Source organism: Schistocerca serialis, unplaced genomic scaffold (assembly GCF_023864345.2).
Source record: "Schistocerca serialis cubense isolate TAMUIC-IGC-003099 unplaced genomic scaffold, iqSchSeri2.2 HiC_scaffold_1008, whole genome shotgun sequence".
NCBI classification, from domain to species: Eukaryota; Metazoa; Arthropoda; class Insecta; order Orthoptera; family Acrididae; genus Schistocerca; species Schistocerca serialis.
In genome coordinates, this window is record NW_026047193.1 from 30,001 (window position 1) to 35,000 (window position 5,000).

A 5,000-nucleotide genomic window follows, 5' to 3' on the forward strand; every position below is an offset into this window, starting at 1 on the left:
TCCTGCAACGACGATACCGCCATCTATGAGACGCCAAGCCGACCAAGACATCGATGGGCCCACAGTGCCCATCTTTCGACCCCACCCACAAAGCCTGCGTCCTCTGTCGACCACAGCACCCCAACGCCAGCGCCTCTGCCGCACGAAATCGTGGACCGGCAATCACTCCACCTGCGCCCCACTCCAACCGCCCAACTCGCAACTCCAGCGGATGAACGGCGGACTTTTCCCGCAGTCGCAATGTGCAATCCACCCCTATAACATGCGTTTCATGAAGAGGTATGTCCAATATGCGACATTCCCGCTGTCCCTATACATGAGCTGCGAGCTGTACCACTTACGAGCTACAGACGCGATCGCGTTGCTCTCTGTACGAATGCCGATGCTGAGCGGTCAGCTAGGAGGCGCTCCATCCATGTCGGTACCGGTGAGCGTTGCACTCGCAGTCGCAAAAACGTACGGCAAGTATATTACTCGGAAGAGTTAATGACAGTCCAAGCCCCCCCTGCGTGGGGAGAGTCTTGCTAGGCCATGACCCACCGGAAGGGCGCAGCGTCCCCCACCCCAGACATGTGACGTCACACTATCGGTATTGACGACTAGACTCATTGCTTATAATCATTTGCCATACACCGGTGGAAGCTGCCGAGACGAGTAGCTACATAGCGCGCTCGCCGTGTCACTAATGTACAGAGATACAACAGTTTCGACGGGAACCACATTAAACGTATACACGGCGCTGATTAGTAATAGATAGAGCCATCAGAATACAGATAATATATACAACTGTCCGTATACATGCTGAAAGACTCTGCTCACAATCACAACCACACGTCAGCCACACACTCTTATCACGCACTACTCTCTGCCTGTAACACGCACACAGACAATATGTAAGCACCAGCATGCAACAACACCCAGTGCATCCTCTCCGCCACATTAGACAATCCACACTGTCATAACCAGACTGGGAGGTCCACACAGAAAACAGAATATCCCACCCACCCGACAACCACCATTGCTCAGCCAAGCCACCAACACCCACACATGTCCTACACAGGGGTGCACCCAACATCACAATACTGCCTCCTCTCACAGCACACAAACAATGGCAGGAATGAAAGACACAGGTCTGCCGCAAGCATGGAATGAGAGCGCCGCCTGTCATGAGCCAAAGGTACATCCTGACGTGGCAAATCAGATGATACCGCAGGCATCCACGTACTATAATCACAATCAACAAACCGGCCGCCGCCCCCCCCCCCCCCCATTAAACCTTTCCTTACAACAATGTGTACCTTAACCTAACCTATGTCGTACCTTAACCTAACCTATGTCGTACCTTAACCTAACCTATGTCGTACCTTAACCTAACCTATGTCGTACCTTAACCTAACCTATGTCGTACCTTAACCTAACCTATGTCGTACCTGAACCTAACCTATGTCGTACCTTAACCTAACCTATGTCGTACCTTAACCTAACCTATGTCGTACCTTAACCTAACCTATGTCGTACCTTAACCTAACCTATGTCGTACCTTAACCTAACCTATGTCGTACCTTAACCTAACCTATGTCGTACCTTAACCTAACCTATGTCGTACCTTAACCTAACCTATGTCGTACCTTAACCTAACCTATGTCGTACCTTAACCTAACCTATGTCGTACCTTAACCTAACCTATGTCGTGCCTTAACCTAACCTATGTCGTGCCTTAACCTAACCTATGTCGTGCCTTAACCTAACCTATGTCGTGCCTTAACCTAACCTATGTCGTGCCTTAACCTAACCTATGTCGTGCCTTAACCTAACCTATGTCGTGCCTTAACCTAACCTATGTCGTGCCTTAACCTAACCTATGTCGTGCCTTAACCTAACCTATGTCGTGCCTTAACCTAACCTATGTCGTGCCTTAACCTAACCTATGTCGTGCCTTAACCTAACCTATGTCGTGCCTTAACCTAACCTATGTCGTGCCTTAACCTAACCTATGTCGTGCCTTAACCTAACCTATGTCGTGCCTTAACCTAACCTATGTCGTGCCTTAACCTAACCTATGTCGTGCCTTAACCTAACCTATGTCGTGCCTTAACCTAACCTATGTCGTGCCTTAACCTAACCTATGTCGTGCCTTAACCTAACCTATGTCGTGCCTTAACCTAACCTATGTCGTGCCTTAACCTAACCTATGTCGTGCCTTAACCTAACCTATGTCGTGCCTTAACCTAACCTATGTCGTGCCTTAACCTAACCTATGTCGTGCCTTAACCTAACCTATGTCGTGCCTTAACCTAACCTATGTCGTGCCTTAACCTAACCTATGTCGTGTTTTAACCTAACCTATATTGCGCCTTAATGTAACCTATATTGCGCCTTAATGTAACCTATATTGCGCCTTAATGTAACCTATATTGCGCCTTAATGTAACCTATATTGCGCCTTAACGTAACCTATATTGCGCCTTAACGTAACCTATATTGCGCCTTAACGTAACCTATATTGCGCCTTAACGTAACCTATATTGCGCCTTAACGTAACCTATATTGCGCCTTAACGTAACCTATATTGCGCCTTAACGTAACCTATATTGCGCCTTAACGTAACCTATATTGCGCCTTAACGTAACCTATATTGCGCCTTAACGTAACCTATATTGCGCCTTAACGTAACCTATATTGCGCCTTAACGTAACCTATATTGCGCCTTAACGTAACCCACATTGCCCCTTAACGTAACCCACATTGCCCCTTAACGTAACCCATATTGTGCTGTAACCCAACACACGTTGGGCCTTAACCCAACACACGTTGGGCCTTAACCCAACACACGTTGGGCCTTAACCCAACACACGTTGGGCCTTAACCCAACACACGTTGGGCCTTAACCCAACACACGTTGGGCCTTAACCCAACACACGTTGGGCCTTAACCCAACACACGTTGGGCCTTAACCCAACACACGTTGGGCCTTAACCTGCTCTGTAATTGTCATACGACGCGTTAAATTAGTGTAGTGTTGCCTAACTGCAACCCCCGCAATATAGTTTGCTACTCGCACTGCCCGGTCCCCAGTGTATCGCTTCATGTTAAACACCTTGCAGCGATACACTGTAATGTGGATGGCAGCAGGACGTACATGCTCAATGCCCTTCGCAGTTGTTCATTGGCATTCGCATGGCGAAGCACTGCGCCTACGCTGTGGTACGGCCTGTGTCAACTGTCCGCTGATGTTGTACCTCCAAATCACACACTGTACTGCACATTGGTCCTCATGTACTGAATGATACATCGTGGTACATGTGACCGTACAACGACTGCGCCAACAACGGCGAACCATGCGGTCCAAATGTTGTGCACGCAGCTACGTGTCGTCTCCCTATAAGAGCTGGAGTGCAGTGTGGTATGCCCTGGATGGCGATCAGCATGAGCCGTCTGTTGATGTAGTGGCGCGTGTTGTCAGACGTTGTCGTCTCTTCTCACACACCGTGATAGCATGGTGCACTGCGTTCCACATCTGCGACATGCGACAGAGGCCGGTTGACAGTCGTTTGCGCAATGGACATCGCATACGTACGGGGGCCACCTTCCACGTGTTTGCGAAGCGTGCACATGTTGTTGCGTGTATGTGGGCAGACATAGTGTGTCGTGACACCTGACACAGGCATGCAACAATCGTTGAATTTGCAAATGGCGATGGACGCCTACGTTTGCTGGTGACGTTACGCAAATGAACAACTGGTAAACCGTTGTGGTGCGGTTGTTCTCGCTAGAGGTGAATCAGTGATGGCGACGATCGGTTGAGCTACCAACCGGTTGTTTCAGCGATACCCACCATGCCCACGAACGTGAATGGCATGTGGGTGTGAAGCGATACGCGGCGGTGGCTGGGTGGGACCGGCCCCGGCCGGTGAGGGGGGGCCGCCCGGCGTGCTGGCCGCGCGGTGCGTGGGCGCACGCGCTACAGCCGGCTGGTGGGGGCGGCCACTGGCAGGCGCGCCGGCCGACGGAGGCGGCAGGCGGCGCAGCTGCGCGCCGGCGCACCCTGCACGCGGCGCCGTGCGGCCAAAGTAGGTCCTCGCGGGCCCGGTGCGAAGCGCGGTGGACATCTGCAGTGTGCTGGTCCGATTGAGGACTGTGTGCGCTGAGGATGCGCCGCCGCCCGGCGCTCGGCGCCGCGACGCCGTCTGCTGCTCGGTCGCCTCTGCGGTTCTCGCAGGTGGTTTGTATCGCAGCTGTGCGGACGTGTTGGCGCGTGCGCTGTGCTGGGAGAGTTCGCTTCGGCACCCAAGTGGGGCTTTTGTCCTTCTGTGGCGCTGGCGTTGGAGCTGCCGGTCACCGTAGGTGGCGCGTGTTGTCTCCCGCCGGCAATGCCACGACAGCACGCTCCCGGGCCTCTGTCGGCAGCGGCAAGCTCAGTTGGGAGCACGGGTGGTCGCACCTAAAGCGTCTACTCGCCAAACTCCGGGCGATTGCGCCTCTCTCGAACCCGACCAAGTACTTAGGACGGCGCTGCGCGCCGCCGGGACCTGAGAGGGTTTCGAGGTGTATGGTGCAGGGGAGCGCAGCCTCCTCCTGTTTGCAGAATAATTGAGCGGACGCTTGCGTGTTCGCGCGGGCCCCCGGGACACACTCCCGGGCGGCCGGCTGCTCAGCTCTAGTTGACGCAGCTCCCTGGTTGATCCTGCCAGTAGTCATATGCTTGTCTCAAAGATTAAGCCATGCATGTCTCAGTACAAGCCGCATTAAGGTGAAACCGCGAATGGCTCATTAAATCAGTTATGGTTCCTTAGATCGTACCCACGTTACTTGGATAACTGTGGTAATTCTAGAGCTAATACATGCAAACAGAGTCCCGACCAGAGATGGAAGGGACGCTTTTATTAGATCAAAACCAATCGGTCGGCTCGTCCGGTCCGTTTGCCTTGGTGACTCTGAATAACTTTGGGCTGATCGCACGGTCCTCGTACCGGCGACGCATCTTTCAAATGTCTGCCTTAT

At 52.6% G+C, this 5,000-nt stretch overlaps 1 non-coding gene across 1 annotated transcript in view; it reads left to right on the forward strand.

Moving 5' to 3' along the window:
- The first annotated feature begins 4,670 nt into the window (after positions 1 to 4,670).
- Positions 4,671 to 5,000, forward strand: part of LOC126429053 (small subunit ribosomal RNA) — a 1,910-nt gene continuing 1,580 nt past the window's right edge. The window contains exon 1 of the ribosomal RNA XR_007576875.1: positions 4,671 to 5,000. This exon is cut by the window's right edge and continues 1,580 nt beyond it. This is a non-coding gene — a ribosomal RNA (small subunit ribosomal RNA).